Source organism: Macaca fascicularis, chromosome 18, assembly GCF_037993035.2.
Source record: "Macaca fascicularis isolate 582-1 chromosome 18, T2T-MFA8v1.1".
NCBI lineage: Eukaryota > Metazoa > Chordata > Mammalia > Primates > Cercopithecidae > Macaca > Macaca fascicularis.
In genome coordinates this window covers 74884025-74900967 of record NC_088392.1, presented here as the reverse complement: position 1 = coordinate 74900967, position 16943 = coordinate 74884025, and the positions used below count along the sequence as shown (strand labels likewise).

At 44.3% G+C, this 16943-nt stretch overlaps 1 protein-coding gene across 16 annotated transcripts in view; it reads left to right on the top strand.

The window, feature by feature from the left end:
* The first annotated feature begins 4247 nt into the window (after positions 1-4247).
* Positions 4248-16943, top strand: part of L3MBTL4 (L3MBTL histone methyl-lysine binding protein 4) — a 448773-nt gene continuing 436077 nt past the window's right edge. For 11 of the 16 annotated variants that reach the window (XR_012427319.1, XR_010582936.2, XM_065534193.2 and 8 more), the window contains exon 1: positions 4248-4358. The gene's annotated coding sequence lies outside the window, so the exon portion shown is untranslated. Of the gene's footprint in view, positions 4359-4555; positions 5213-12615; positions 12743-16943 lie in introns of those variants that run through there. The other 5 variants (XM_074022846.1, XM_074022844.1, XM_074022854.1 and 2 more) reach the window with 2 other exon arrangements.

Genomic DNA, 16943 nt, shown 5'->3' with positions numbered 1-16943 from the left:
AGAATTTATGTCTAGCTACAGTTAATGGGGGCATATTGCTATTCAAGAATTCCTATCATCAAATTTTCAGTTTTTCTTCTTCTAGATCTTTCGCTTCGGAGATAGCATGGTTGTATCATCAATAACTATGAAAATAGGATTAAACAGACTCCTATCTTTCCTTCTGGAATTTTCATGCCTTTCTTTAAATCCCATTAGCTTATTCGGTATTGGTTGTAGTGGGAAGTGAAGTTTTTTTATTAACAAGAGGATTCTTATCTTGTTCAGTTTATACAGACTGTAACCATCATCAGAAATATTATGCCTATGTTGGATTTTTAAAAATTCAAGGAAGTATACCTGAAGGCAGTATTTTAAAGTTACTTTTTGATAATTTTGTTCAACTAAAAGAAAGCACAAATGTGCAAGTAAGTAGATTTCTGTATAGATTTTAAGTCATTTGTTCAAAATAGCATAATGTGCATATTATCTTACTTGTAAAGCTTTATGATACCATTTATTTAAAATTGGTTTTAGACTGGGCATGGTGGCTTATGTCTGTAATCTTATACTTTGGGAGGCTAAGGCAGGAGGGTGGCTTGAGGCCAGGATTTCAAGACCAGCCTGGGCAAAACAGTGAGACTGTATCTCTACCAAAGTAAATAAACAAATAAAATTATTTTTAATTATTCAATATAATTTACAGTTCTTTCTGAACCAATATTTACATTTAAATAGTACATTATGCAATTATTTATACCTCAATCCATTAAAGGAAGCTTAATATTGGACCACCCATGTAGGAAAACACAACTGTAACATAGAAAATTATTAACAGTGGCATTAACATGAAAATAAACTTGATGATAATAGTTGTTGAAGACAGCGACTAATGAAATATTTTTAGTTGCTGTGGACAATTTGCTTGTCCAAGCAAGTGTGGAATTTTGTTAAGATAACTTCTCCTCAGTTATACCAAAGCATACAAAATAATTCACTCTGTGTTAAATTTTTCCAAATGGTCACATTCAAAGTATATGCTAAGAAAAAAATCTCAAGTTTTAAAAACATATTAAACCCCATCTCTACAAATAATTTAAAACTTAGCCAGGCATAGTGCTGTGCACCTGTGGTCCCAGCTACCCAGGAGGCTGAGGCAGGGGGATCACCGGAGCACAGAGGTCAAGGCTGCAGTAAGCTGTGCTTGCACCACTGCACTTCAGCCTGGGTGACAGAGCAAGACCTTGTCTCAGAAAAACACACAAAAGCCCACATCACTATCAAGAGCCAATCCTGCTATTGACCAAATAATAAAGCAATGTAATTTAATCCTACTTAGAAAAGAAATATAGGCCAGGCCTTGTGGCTCATGCCTGTAATGCCAGTACTTTAGGAGGTTAAGGCGGGAGGATTGCTTGACCCCAGTAGTTTGAGACCAGCCTAGGCAATATAGTGAGACCTCCATCTCTACAAAAAAATTTAAAAAATTAGCCAGAGTGGTAGCACATGCCTGTGGTCCCAGCTTCTTTGGAGGCTGAGGTGGGAGGATCAGTTGAGCCTGGGAGGTAGGGGCTGCAGTGAGCCATGATCATACCACTGCACCCTAGCCTGGGTGACAGAGCAAGATCCTGTCTCAAAAAAGAAAAGAAAAGAAACATACACAACCAGCCAGAAAAAGGTAAACAAACTTAGCAAAAATTTTAAAATGGATAATTCCTTGAATAAAACCAGTCACTATCTTAGCAGGTGGAAGGTTTCATTTTCATCGACAATAGATAGACACATTATAGGACTGCTGTGCCTGTTACGTTTTCATGACCTCCAGAAAGGGATTCTCAGTATCATGCCATCAGCAATTTCTATCCTAACAATAAACCATCTTTGTCTATCTGGCCAACTTTGCATTTAGTGTTGGTTGGATTCAACTGAATTATAAAAGTAAAATGCTTAGTAACTACCAATGTTATAAACCCCTTTGCTCATGATGGATCATTGGTAAAGTTATAAAAATCAACAACATGGCTATTTCATTTTAATCTGCAGCTGTTCTAATAAAAGGGATTTACTACAACAGCTTTTCAAAAATTTTGTAAGAAGTGTACTAATGTGTTCCTGCTTGTATTTCCATAAAATTTGAATAACAGTGTAGTTTAAGACAGATGTCAGCTTCTCTGAACAGAATCATACGTTGTCAGCACTGTGCACCTATGCACTTACATTTAAGTAGCTGTAGATGAGGCTTCCTGCCTGCTGCAACCTGTTTCATTGGTGTATCCTTTTTCTTATTTAAACCCAGCCTCTGAAAACAGTGTTTCTGCTTTCATAAATTTAAACCAAATATAATCAATAAACATGTTATAAAAATAATTGTTTCCCCCCAAGAAGTGATGATAAGCTGATGTAAATTCACTTTATTTGAATTTCAATCCAGCTTTCTTTTTGATTTCATATATTATAACATCAATACACACTTTTCTGAAGGGTTAGTGTAACCAGAAGTGCACTTAACTCTTTCTGTGCTGGGGACATTTTGATATCTCTATTACTAATACCTAGAATCTCCAATGATAAATAAACACCTCTGGGATGGACTGGGGATACACTGCAATAATTGAAGCACTTTGTCCTTCACCAAAAATGGTATCTGTGTTTCTGTGAGTAGCAGGGAGTGGAACTCTCACCTGCTGAGTCCTGTTCTAATTTCATCCAATCTGGTGAGCAAGTATCCAGCCAAAGGTGGTACCTGCAGGAGTGCCCGTTGTCACAGAAATGCAACTCTATAAGTCCTTAGTACAATGTTAAAATGGGCTGGAACTGTGTTTCAAATGTTTTCCTCTCGCTACTGAGGTCTTCTACTTCTTTCTTTTTCTCTGTCTCTAATATCTTTTTCTTCTCTTTTCTTTTTCTTTCTTCTTCTTTTTTTTTTTTTTTTTTTTTGAGATGGAGTTTCGCTCTGTTGCCCAGCCTGGAGTGCAGAGGTACTATCTCAGCTCACTGGAGCCTCCACCTCCGAGGTTCAAGCGATTCTCGTGTCTCAGCCTCCTGAGTAGCTGAGATTACAGGCGCCCACCACCACACCCGGCGGCTAATTTTCGTATTTTTAGTAGAGACAGGGTTTCACCATGTTGGCCAGGCTGGTCTCGAACTCTTGAGCTCAAGTGATATGCCCTCTTCGGCCTCCCAAGGTGCTGGGATTACAGATGTGAGCCACCATACCTGGCTAATATATTTTTCTTAACTGACTAGAGCACAGAACACAAATCGTGTGTGTTTGCACTTACGAATTTCTATGATCATTGTTCCTAGTTTAAAAACTTCATTAGCAATGGGGTTTATATTTCTCTTTTCAGTAAGAACCCGAAATTATGTTTCTACAATGCCCAGTCTCACCTAAAAAGCAAGTTTTCATTCTCGGTTTATGGTAGCCCATGACAAACCAAAAAGATCATTTTGGATGTTAATCCTGCTAAATTATTCAATTTCTTGCTGAAAGCAACAAACTAATACTTATTTTGTACCTACTAGCTATTATTTGCATACTAGGGTTTATACACAAGGCATCCTATGAAAGAACATTTCATTCAAAAGTCACAATACATAGTCTTCAATTGCCAGCTACCTTTATTTGTAAGCCAAAATAAATTATTTAATACAGTCCTCCCAAACCGGGCGACAATGCTTTGAGAAGGACCAAAGTTGGCCAGTAAGGCCATAAGTTCCATGAGGGCAGGATCTGCCCAGCTCCTGTTTCCTGCTCAATTCCAAGCAGTTAGAACAGGGTCAGCAAACACTTCTTGCCACTTGGAAAGAGTATTATTTTATTTGGAAATGGTATGCAGGTACGTATGAGTAGCAAAGTCAAGAGCGGGAAAGGGGAATGGGGGAGGTTGCAAAATCGGAGCGAGCAGCCGGACTGAGAGGGATCCTGAGGAGAAAGCCTTCAGACGGTGAACCCCAAGAGCTGGGATGAAGCATGGGAGAGCTACTGGGACGTCTCTGCGAGGAAGCAGGCTGGCAGGCAGGAAGTAGACAAGATTTGGGGGAATCCTTCCAAGGGAACAAATACAGAGAAGGACGCATCTAAAAATCCAGCCACAGCCACCTCCTTCCCACGGGAAAGCCCCGACCTCGGTGGGCCCAGCGCCACCCGGTTCCCCGGGGAGTGGAACCCGGAGCGAGGCAGGTGCGGCGGGAGCATGCGCGCAGGGCGGGCAGGGGGCGGCTCCCGCGCCCCCACCCCGCGCGTGCACCCTCGCGCCCCTCCCGCCAGGCACCGCCGGGCAGCGGCGCCGCAGCCTGGGCTGGCGGAACCTCGCGCTCCGACTCGCCCCCCGCCTGTCACCCGCTTGGCGTTGCGGGCAGGCGCCGCTCCGCTGGGGGTAAGAAAGACGCCGCCGCCCGCGTGGGATGGTCGCAAGCCCGCGTGGGTGCCCACGGCCGCCGCCGCGCGGGGTGGCCCCAGTCCCCGGGCGGGTGGAGGGGCCTGCGCGACTCCCGCGGCGAGGGCCGGGCCGGGCCGGGCCGGTGGGGGCGGTGGCTGTTGGGAGTAGCCCCAGTCCCGGCCCAGGCTCTTTCTGTTTCTCTTTCGCAGCCAGGGCGCGCGCCGGGCTCCCCGCGAGAGGCGTTGCCTTACTTGTCGCTTACTTTGGACGGGCGCGGCCGCCGCAGAGCCCCGCGCCTCGAGCAGCCGCGAGGGCAGGGTCAGGGTGCCAGGCGCGGCTACCTGGGCGCCCTAGAGCCAGCGCAGCCCGGGGCCGGGGGAGAGGGACGGGACGGGACTCCCGAGGGCCCCTAGCCAGTCCTCCAGCCACGGAGCGCCCGGCGGTGGGCATTTGGCTTTTGTTTCCTCTGGGGGCCGACGGCCCCCGTCTGCCCGCATGAACCCCTCAGCCGACAAGTGTCCTGTGCCCGGACAGACGAGCGCTACATCCCTCCGCTCGCTTTCTGCCCTTGTCCTTCTCTGCGAGTTCTGCCCAGCCTCGGGAGCGGGAGCCCAGGGAGTGCGCGCAGGGCGGGCGGGCGCCTGGCCAGCCTGGGACGGCGGCTCCCAGGCTCCTGCCACCGCCTGGAACTGCGGGGGGCGCCCCGGCCACAGTCGCCCTCGCCTGCTCTCCGGGTCTTCTTGGGCCAGCTTGGTCCCAGGTGGACGCGGGTCGAGCTGGGCACACCTGGGCCAGCGCCGCAGTTACCTGCGAGATTGGTGAGAGCGTTTTCGCGAGGTCGAAAACTCCGGGTAGGTTTTGTCCCCTGCCTTTGATCTCCCTTAGTCACTGGTTCAAGTGCGAAGTGTGCTTTATTTTACATATGCCTTTAGAGGGACATTCTTAATGCGCCAATGCCCCGAGGTGGAACTAAATAAAGGGAAGGCCTGGTCATTGTTACTGTTAAGACTGCTGTACTTAATAGCCAGAGGAAGGCAGCTGGTCACCACGACCCCCCTGGCCATTCCCATACTGAAGACTCCCTCTCACTTCATGCTTGTTTGGACTCCACTATGACTTGCTAGTGGCCCATCTTCTGGATCCCTCTGTTGGAGCTGTTTAGAAGACGGTTGTGGCAGGCTCCAGTTTCAGTCCTTGGCTGGAATAAGTGTAGTGTGGCTCTTCTGTTTTCTAATCTCTGTCACCTGGAAGAAGGTTGTGGCAGGCTCCAGTTTCAGTCCTTGGCTGGAATAAGTGTAGTGTGGCTCTTTTTTCTAATCTGTCACCTTAAAAGGTTAAAGTGACAAACAGGTGGTGGGTACGGTAGACTTGTTCTTGGTGCTTGGTAACATGAAAAACTTGGAATGCATTTAGCTCTTCGAAAGATGCTGAAACGGACAACTTCAGTTATTCCTTATGTTACTACAGAATTAGGAGAAATGGTTGAAAGAGGAGAGGTTTTTTTCTTGGAGTATCCAAAGGGATTGGATTTGACTACACTGACTTGGTGTGTAATGGTCGAGTAGGAAGGAAGATGAACATAACACTGCTATTAATTATGCTCTTAGATGTGAGGCCACATTGAGGATGCGATGCATGTAACCCTTGACTGCAGAATCACTTAGCACTTTGCTGCACAATATTGGGGTCACAAGAAATATTAAGCTTGGTTAACCTCTGCAGTGTGCTCTCACTCCATTTCCAAAGAAAGGGTATTGGTGGGAAGGTGATCTGGTGAAGACAGAGGTAAAGAAAGTGAAGGAACTGTGTTAACTTTTGCTTTTTAAAAAATTTATTTTTATTTTTTAGAGATAGGGTCTCACTGTGTCACCCAGGCTGAAGTGCAGTGGTACCATCATGGCTCACTGCAGCCTTGACCTCTTGGGCTCAAAGGATCCCACCTCAGCCTATGGACTGGGAGGATAACTGTGCACCACCATGCCTGGCTAATTATCTAAATTTTTTTGTAGGGATGGAAACTCACTTAACTTTCACTTTAAAGAGAAGTAAGTTTGCATATTTGAAAGCTCATTATAAGAATCTTCGGTGCTCTGTATCATCTGTGTAACTTCACTGCAGTACCTGTGTGGTTTTATCTTAAACTACACTTCTTATTCCACTTTGGTGGTAATAAGCCTCTTTAGCTTAGCATGGGACTTGACACGTGGGTAAGTGCATGCTCAACAAATACTCGTAGGACTGAATCCATATATGAGCAGACAACTGCTGAGCAGAGGCAGAAGGTGATAAAAAGCAGCAGTGAGGGAGATCAGGCTGACTGTGAAGGAAGATTTGTAGATGGAAAGCCCTGGAATTCTTCCTATGAAGAACAGGCCGACCTGAAAGCCACTTCCAGGAGGTTGTGTAGGAAGCACCAGCACCCAGTCTGACCGAGGAAGCAGAAGCCTTCACCCCTCCTTCCCCCATCACTCCTTCCCCCATCACTCCTTCCCCCATCACTCCTTCCCCCATCACTCCTTCCCCCATTACTCCTTCAGGTGTGTCAAGGTTTCCATTCTCCAGAGAGCCGAAGGAAGGTTTGAAAATCACCATTAGATAAGTGTTCATTCTTTCAGTTAATTATTTTAATTAAGGAAGAATGCTGCTGCTGGTGAAGTGGGGGCGTGAGCAGGAAAGGTAGGTTTGGTGGGCTGGAGGCAGGGTGGAAAGGATAAATTCCGTTTATACAACATTGGATTGAGAAAACCAAATACCGCGTGTTCTCACAAGTGGGAACTAAATGATGAACACACTTGGACACATAAAGGGGAACACCACACACTGGGGCTTATCAAAGGGTGGGAAGAGGGAGAGGATCAGGAAGAATAACTAATGGATACTAGGCTTAATACCTGGGTAATGAAATAATCTGTACAACAAACCCCCATGAAATGAGTTTACCTATGTAACCAACCTGCACATGTAACCTAACTGAAAATAAAAGTTAAAACAATGCGTTTATCAAATTACTGTACTAAAATATTATTTTAGGAATGCTTATATCATGTATTAATATATTATAGAAAATATATTTTGGTAAAAGCAAAATGGTTTTGCATTGCGAAAAACTAAACATATTCTTTGGCTCATCCTTAAACAACAGAAAACCATTGAATTGAAAACCATTGAAAACCCTGAAATGGCTTTTCACTGGAGGGAGAAACTCTGATGTTGGATCAGGGGAAAGCCAGTTAGGAAGTACTCAGCGACTATGGGGGTGATCCTAAAAAGCATGTGTTAGGGTGAATAAACTAGCACTGAGAGAAAAGAACAGTTCCATGACTATGGTCCATGCCCAGGAAAGGAGTCAGTGAGAGAAACTAAGAAGTAGTCTGAGGGGGAGGAAAACCAGGTGTCTCAGTCACAGGGAAGCCAGTGGAGAAATAAGGGAGGGAATGCAGGGAACAGCATGGTAAGTCTTGTCAGTTGCCAATAAAAAAATAGGAACTGAGAAGATGTAGTTGAACTTGGCTAAAAAGAGGTGATCTCAGTGGTGACACATCAGTGCAAGCTGTGTGTAAATGTTTTGCTTTCTGTTTGAGGAATACAGATGTCCTCCTTTCATTCGAATAGCATTTTACACTTTACAAAACATTTCCATCTTGTAGCATTGGCAACAATATTTTGAGGATAGTTTATTATAGGAACATACCTCCAATTGAAGAAAACTATTTAGGTCCATTAAAAAAAAACAACAATGCACTGTTTACTACAGTGAATAACAGCAAGCAGTATAAATATCAGCATCTTGTACTTAAGCAAAATAAAGCAGAACGATGAAATTAGAAGATGCTTGGGGGAAATGAAGCTTTTCAGTTCACTCATACACATATAATCTTTGTTTTAAGCATTTGCATGAATTTTTTAAAGGATAGTGCTTTAGGATAATTATCCGTATTTTATTTTGCAAATACAAACGATTTTTTCCACGGTAGCAATGGAAAAGTGAAACCTTAACTGTGAGCCCATCAGAGTTGTCACAGCTCTGTTCCCTTGACCTATGTGAACTTTTTGGGGATGATGTCACAGTAGTGGCGGCCCTGCTCAGTGTCACCTGGTGAACCTTCTTCATTTTGTGTTGATCTGAGCTCATATGGGAAACATTCTCTTAATGAGGCTGGAAGTAATGAGGCAAGCTCTGACAATGCTTATGTATCCCTCCTGAAGATGGATGTGAAATGATAAAAGTGTGGTTGCTGCCACAATTAATAATTGATTAATAAACTGTTTGAAAAGTATCAGGTGGGGACCTCAGGAGATGAACAGCAGTGCATGCATCTCATTTCTTTTCACTGTAAATAGCCAGAGAGAATGTGTTTAACTAGAGGGACAAATAGAGAGTACAACACTTTTACATTTTGGTATGTAAGCAAGCTATTCTGATATCTTTTAAGATGATCATGACAGGAGCTTTTTAGATTAAATCAGCATTGCTCCAGTCCTTTTTTTTTTTGAGTGAATTGAGGAACGTAGGGGTGAGGCATTTTTTTCGGGTATCCACTTTGTGTCACTTGTGTACTGTGTGTATGGGGGTGACTATGCAGACATGACGCCTGCCTTCATGGAGCTTGTAGTCCAGTGAGAGACAGGTAGCAACTAATCAGCCAAACATATGTAAGTACAGACTTTAAGTAACCCTGAAAAAGACCCACATGAGTGCCTAATGCAGATTTGTGGGCCAGAAGAGGTGCCTGAGGATGAGTAGCTGCTAGCCAGGTGGGGAATGGAGGCAAAAGGAAGTTCAGGCAGAGAGAAGCCCCTGAGGTGGTTTGTAGGGAAAGAGCTTGGTGCCCTGGAGGAAGGAGAGAAGACCCCAGGCAGGAGGGCAGGGCCTGGGTGGGAAATGGCTGAAGGCCCCAGGAAGGCCTATTTGAGGTCTGTGCAGCTTATTCAGACCGGTTAGGATACCATTGCAGGTGTCCAGTTGGGAGTCAGGGAGGTGACCTTGGGCTGGGGAGTGGGGCATGGAGGTGGGTAGAAGTGAAGGGACTTGAGTATTTTGGAGGTGTAATTTACAGAATTGCTGATGGGTTAGAGGGTAGGCAAACGGGGAGAATCCAGGATTACTCCTTTGATCTCTAGCACGAGAAGCGGAGTGAATTTTGGAGATGGGGAAGACTGGGGAGCAGTGTACCTGGTAACTTTGCTTGGATCATTTCCCCAGTGTGAGCCCTAGGGGAAACAGGTTATTTTTAAGGCGACAACTTGGTGTAGTTGTGGTGTGTGTCAGGCACTCAGCACTGTGCTAGGCAGATGGTTTTGGAGCTTAGCAAATGTGGGCTTTTCCCCTTTTCTGTGATGATGGGTTTTGATATTCTGCTTAGGCACTAGGCCTAATAGCCCTCCTGAATTTGAACTCCCAGTCTGTCTGTACATGGGCACATGCCCCCAAACACATGCAGTCTTAGAGTGTGCCATCAAGAGCCTCTGTGGTAACTTCTCAGTCCTGACCAGATGGTCTAAATTATTGGAGGTGCCGAATGGACCATTTTTATCTCATTTTCCCTGCAGCATGGAGCCCCAGCACTGATCCTGACATTGGGACCTTCCAAACTCCCGAAGGGTCAGTGGTTCTGTAGTTATGAGCCATTGCTTAATTTTCATCCTTTCTTCTTTTGTGAGTACTTCCCGGAGTGACAACATATGAAAAATAGTATTTGGTCATTATTACTGTTATGATGATTTATTTCTAAATAAAAATCAAGGACCAGATTATAGCCGCAATTCCAGGCCTGTATGAATGCATGTAGGTTAGTGCTGATGCCAATCAAAGCCCAGTTCATAGAAGAGCAGCTGTCTGACTCCTGGCTTTGATTTTCTAATCTGGTTACACCTGGTACACTCACTTGGTGCTGTGTGGCAAATGGGTTAAGATCTAAATCCAGGGCCAACAATTTGGATGTCTGAAGGAAAGTAATAAAGGAAGTAGGCAGACAGAAAAAAATTCAGAGTTCATTTGGTCTCACTTTTATTTTTATTTTCCTTACCTTTGAAAACTGGGCAAACCTTGACATGGTGGCTCACCCCCGTAACCCCAGAACTTTGAGGGGATGAGGAGGGTGGATTCCCTGAGGTCAGGAGTTCAAGACCAGCGTAGGTAACACAGCAAAACTCCGTCTCTACTAAAAATACAAAAATTACCTGGTGTGGCATGCCTATGATCCCAGCTACTCAGGAGGCTGAGGCAGGAGAATTGCTTCAGCCCAGGAGGTGGAGGTTACAGTGAGCCGAGATTGTACAACTGCACTCTAGCCTAGGTAACAGAGCGAGACTCAGTCTCAAAAAAAAAAAAAAAAAAGAAAAAAGAAAAAAAGAAAACTGGACATAGGTACTTGTCTACTATAAGAAATAGTTAGAAAATCCCCTTCGTGCTTTGGAGGCAGTAGTGAGTGGTGAAGACTGCAGCAAACCGTGGATCTTACATGTTCTAAAGGCGGTGGCCATTATTTAAAAAATAAACAAAACTGAAGTTGGAAATCTGCAGTTTTAAAAATGTGAAGTCTCTGTATTTAAAAATGCTGCTTTAAATATCTTAGGATACTGCTAAGAGAAATAGAATACGTCTGCTGACCAGATGCAGTTTGTGGTCCACAATTTATAAGCTTTTCTCTGGTGGGGTCAGCTATATAATTATCTGGATGTGCTCTACTTTTAATTAGATTGTTTTTTCTTATTTACCATGAATGTGGAGTGTGCACAAACACACTGGCTTCTTATGTTGCTGATCCTGTCATTTAAGTGTGACTTGATTAAATATGGGAGTTGGGAGTGGGAAGCTTGGCCAAGCCTGAGACTCTGTAAGCACATCCTGGTGCCAGGTTGAGAACAACGCAGACTTTATAAGACTTTCATTCATGTTTCTGTGAATGTTTTTTCACTGTGTTCCATTGTTTAAGTCGGCCTTTTTTGCTCTTTGTCTAATGGTTTGTGCAACCCATGGACACCCTCCTGTTTGTGTGTTTGGAGGGGATGGTGTCTTCGTTCCCTGTGGGCTTTTGTATATTTGTGTCTGCTTTTCTTGTGAAGTTTGCTCCTAAAAGGAGGCTCCAAGCCTCCTTCAAAGTGAACTATACAGGCCGGGTGCAGTGGCTCACACCTGTAATCCCAGCACTTTGGGAGGCCGAGGTGGGTGGATCACGAGGTCAGGAGATGGAGACCATCCTGGCTAACACGGTGAAACCCTGTCTCTACTAAAAATACAAAAAATTAGCCGGGCGTGGTGGTGGGCGCCTGTAGTCCCAGTTACTCGGGAGGCTGAGGCAGGAGAATGGCATGAACCCGGGAGGCGGAGCTTGCAGTGAGCCCAGATCACACCACTGCACTCCAGCCTGGGCGACAGAGTGAGACTCCCTCTCAAAAAAAAAAAAAAAAAAAAAAAAAAAGACAGTGGACTATACATACTGTGTGCTTTCCTACCACGATGTACTGTTGTCCACGATTGCATTCTGAGGTGTAGAGTTTTACTTTTCTGTGTTTTCCAGAAAACTTGTTGGGTTGAGTAAGGACTTTTTGCCGTGTATTTCCGGAGCCTAGCAATTGTCTGGCACATGTTGGATGCCCAGTGACTAAAGGATGAGTGATTTTGTGTCAACTAGTGACAAGCTCATTCAGGAAAGAAATCTTACAAAATTCCTAACATTTTGGGATTCTGTGTATAGGCTTCTAAGACTTTGGGTTCTATTGAAAATGTAAGCACTGACCTTTCAGCTGTTCATTTAATTATAATTATGGTCACATATCAAAGAAAATACAAAGACTCTACTCTTTGTTTTATGGCAAAGAATATCCTTTAATTCCCTATCATTATAGCCCTTAGTCCTGGCCTTTGACATCATAAAGGTGAATTATTAGAGATGCCAGCATAGTACTTCCAAATCTATATTTTATGCACGCAATTTCTGAGAATGGTTAGAACAAATATTTTTTTTCCCCTTTCTCTTCCAAAACTATAACTTGCTGTAATTTTATTCCTAGTAGATATGTGACTGTTTCTGGGCAGCTTCACACATGCAATTCAGCTTAGAAGAGGAATTGTTAAGGTTTACAGACCAAGAGCTCAAAGGAGCATCCCCACTTGAGCAGTGCTGTGGTCTTTGTGTTTTGTGGGAATCGGTGATGCCCATCTATTTTATCGCAGTCGATCATTAGTAATCTTTAGGGCCACTTTATTCTTTTACTATGAGGACAAGGAGAATATAATTGTCTGTCTTTTCAGAACGGGCTTGCATCTGTGTCCAGAACAAACAATGCCCATCGTTGTGGAGTAAAGGGCGAGAGAACAAAGAAAGGAAGCTGTGAAGGGTACGGTTACACATTAATCACCGTGATGCGCAAAGTGCGAGGTTAGTAGGCACGGCTTTGAAGGCTTTACATTGCATTTATTTCCAAACAAATTGTCTTTCAAGATCCTAGAACTTTCAGCCCAGAGTAGCTGTAACTTCCACCCTAGGCCAGCTATGGCTTAGGAAGAGGCTTCTGATGTCCCACATTTAGCAACTTTGTAAGTAAAGTTTATAACTTTACTTACAAGTACAGTTTACAACTGTGTAAAAGTAGTTACACATTTGAATTCAGCATTTTTTGAATTTTAGGGAGTTTAAAAATAATCTCATCCAGGTTTTCTCAATCTTGGTACAGTTAACAGGAATTTGTTGTTTCGCATGCTGTCCCATGCCTTGTAGGATGGTAAGCAGCAGTCAGTGTTCCTTGCCTCACCTCACCAGGTATCTGTAGCACCTCCCACTCCTTAGTTGTGACAACAAAAACTATCTCCAGACACTTCTTCCTGTCCCCTGGGGAGGCTTGGAGGGGTAGAATCACCCCAAGTCATGAGCCGCTGATTTAATCCAGCCTGGTTTGCAGATGATACATCAGAGGTCTGTTGCATTAAGCAGTGTTTCCAGGCTCAGAAGTCGCTGCGTCAGAATATGAATCGAAAAGCACATTATCTACATGGAGGGAACTTTATCAATTCAAAACGCCTTTTCTCTTGTAAAATGTTCTAATGATAGTAGATGGTCCCTGTTGATTCTTTCTTGCCATGATTGGCTAAGTACAAGTGTTGTGATTGTTAATCAAACTGTGGTGAAGACATAAAATTATTAATAGCAGTTTGAAGACGACTTTGCCTGCATTTATCCATCTGAGTAACGGCAGAGTTGGAGCTGTGACTTGGCCTTCCTCATCCGGTTCCAGTCCACGAGGTTTTCTATGATGTCATGTCAACCTTTTTTTCATAGCCAGGTTTTGCAATAAAGTTGCATTCAGTAGCTTGGCGAATTTCATTCTAGAGTAATAATTAATACTTAGTGCGCTTGCACAGTTGGAAATTATGAAGCCAGTAATATAGACAGCGGGTAAGAGTACATTCATTTATTCCCTGAACGCTTACTTAGTGTGTACTTTGGCCAAGGCTGTGGTAGGTCATGGAATGTAAATGATATTAGGAGGACCACACAGACTGGACCTGTTCCAGGAAACTCACAACCATGGACAAATTCAAATTTGAGGCTTTTTTGCATGGCAGTACAGGAGACTCACTGGCTTATTAATAGGTTTATTCCTTCAGCTGCATTCCTCAATACCTGTGATGGGTGCTGGCAGGAGGTACTCAGACCTTTCTCCTTAGAAATGCCTTACTATTCACAGTGCCACTGGGAGGGGCTGGGAGAGCTGTTTAGCGGGTCCTCGGGCTCAGCCCCTGTGTTTAGCGGGTCCCCGGGCTCAGCCCCTGTGTTTTAGGCCCGGGCTCAGGGCCTGTGTGTAGCGGGCCCCTGGGCTCAGCCCCTGGGTTTAGCGGGCCCCTGGGCTCAGCCCCTGTGTTTAGCGGGTCTCCGGGCTCAGCCCCTGTGTTTTAGGCCGGGGCTCAGCCCCTGTGTTTAGCGGGTCCCCGGGCTCAGCCCCTGTGTTTAGCGGGTCCTTGGACTCAGGCACTGTGTTTAGCGGGGCCCGGGCTCAGCCCCTGTGTTTTAGGCCCGGGCTCAGGGCCTGTGTGTAGCGGGCCCCTGGGCTCAGGGCCTGTGTTTAGCGGGCCTTCAGGCTCAGGGCCTGTGTTTAGCGGGCCTTCAGGCTCAGGGCCTGTGTTTAGCGGGCCCCCGGGCTCAGCCCCTGGGTTGAGCGGGCCCCCGGGCTCAGGGCCTGTTCTTTAGCAGGCGCTCAGGCTCAGCCCCTGGGTTTAGCGGGCCTTCAGGCTCGGGGCCTGTGCTGACACTGAAAGGGAGTAGTGTGCTTTCCAAAAGTTAGAGTGAGAATATCCTTGTCAAGGCCCTAAGTGACAGGCACTATTGTTCTGCACCGCAGATGGCACCTCAGGAGATGTCTGTGGGGGCCGCAGAGCGGCAGGCCGCCTGACCTTCACGCCAGCTTCTGGTTCTGTCAGCTGGCTCATATTGCGCTCCCTCCAGAGACCATGTGTTATGGACGGAGGAGGAGTGCAAGGTTTTAATAAGTGCCTTGCGGAGAAGAGCTATCTTCATGGTGATATTATTTCCCTATTGTTTACGTGGCCACTGCTGGCATAGGGCGCAAAAGAGAGATCTGTTTCACTTTTTGGAAATTGAAAAATCTCTGACCTTGCCTTTGCGTGTCCTAGTTGAGTGTTATACTGAAAGTGAAGATCATAAATTCACCAAAACATGTATGCCTTAGTGGATGAGCATTAAAAAAGTTCTTCAAGTTTTCCCTAGCTTAAGTATTTAAACATGTCAGCAAAAATAAAAATAAATAGCTAACTGGGTGTGGTGGGTCCCACCTGTAATCCTGGCACTTTGGGAGGCTGAGCTGGGAGGATTGATTGAACCCAGGAGTTCAAGACCAGCCTGGGCAACATAGTGAGACTTCGTCTCTTCGAAAAAAAAAAAAAAAAAAAAAAAAAATCCGAGTATGATGGCCTGTACCTGTAGTCCCAGCTACATGGGAGGTTAAGGCGGAAGGATCCCTTGAGCCCAGGAGGTCGAGGCAGCAGTGAGCCGTGTTTGAGCCAATTCACTCCAGCCTAGGTGACAGAATGAGACCCTATCTCAAACGAAAAACTAAAATGAAGAAAAAGAAATTGCTTGTAAATTATGTTGAAATTATTTAATTTACTGGCCGCCTTGACATTTTCCTGATTTTTATCCAGTTTTCTTCAAGGTTTCCATAATGAAGGTCCCCATAGTTAAATAAAAGCACAGGTCTAGCTTATCCTTCTGTAGGATGGCACTTTTCTACAGGCCACGAGCAGCTTCTTGGACTAAAAATAAGAAATTGAGCAGAACAGAATAGAAATCGAGCTTTTTGTCTTCGTTCCCAGAGCATAAATTTCCCTGCTTCCTTGCCAGGTATACAAATAAAAGCGTCAGTGAATGGCTTGGGGTACACCTGTCCCCTATGCTCCTTTTTCACTTGCTTGTTAAACCTAATATGGAAAGAATCAAGATGGAAGGACGTTCCTGAGGTTCTATGGATCAGGGGTTTCAACTTAATCAGACTCTTTTAAAAAATCACTTCAACAGCTTTTGGGGGGAACAGGTGGTTTTTGTTACATGGGTAAGTTCTTTAGTGGTGATTTGTGAGGTTTTGGTGCACCCATCACCTGAGCAGTGTATACTGTACCCAATGTGTAGTCTTTTATCCTCCACCCTCTTCCCATCCTTCCCTGTTAGTCCCCAAAGTCCATTGTATCATTCTTATGCCTTTGTGTCCTCATAGCTCATCTCTCAGTTAGAAGTAAGAATATTTGATGTTTGGTTTTCCATTCCTGAGTTACTTCACTTAGAATAATGGCCTCCAGCTGCATCCAAATTGCGGCAAAGCCCCTTATTTCGTTTTGTTTTATGGCTGAGTAGTATTCCGTGGTATATGTATGCCACATTTTCTTTATCCACTCGTTGGCTGATGGGCATTTAGGTTGGTTCCATATTTTTGCAGTTGTGAGTTGTGCTGCTATAAACATGCGTGTGCATGTGGCTTTGTCATATAATGACTTCTTTTCCTTTGGATAGATACCCAGTAGTGGGATTGCTGGATCGAGTGGTAGTTTTAGTGTTTTGATAACAAATATTTGTAACATTTCTCTGAGTATCCTGAAATGAAATTAACAGGTAAATAACTTACCTATACATACTGTCAGAAAAGTGAATATAATGTGCATAAATAATACAATGGAAAAACATATGTAATTTATGATAAAATGATATGCACTTCAAAATGTTTGGACATGACTAACCTAGAGAATAAAATCAAGTAGTTGGATGCTTGTACCTGCATCCAATATATAGATTGCATCCAATATAATAGATTATAATAGATTCACCGTGAAGGTGACCAGTGAAAATACTTTATTGGTGGACTATGTCGGGGAGGGAGAGTCATTGAACAGCATTGAGTTCCATGATATCTTTCTGAAATGATGAACAGTATTTGCAAGTTCTGCACAAAACAAAGTAAAGCCTTTACTCAATATATACAGAGTTGCATTCCTGGGAGAGACAGGAATTAGTTAAATATGCAAAAATACTTTTTGATGATATGTAAAATGGAAGTAGGTTTAAGGTTTAGAGAAGC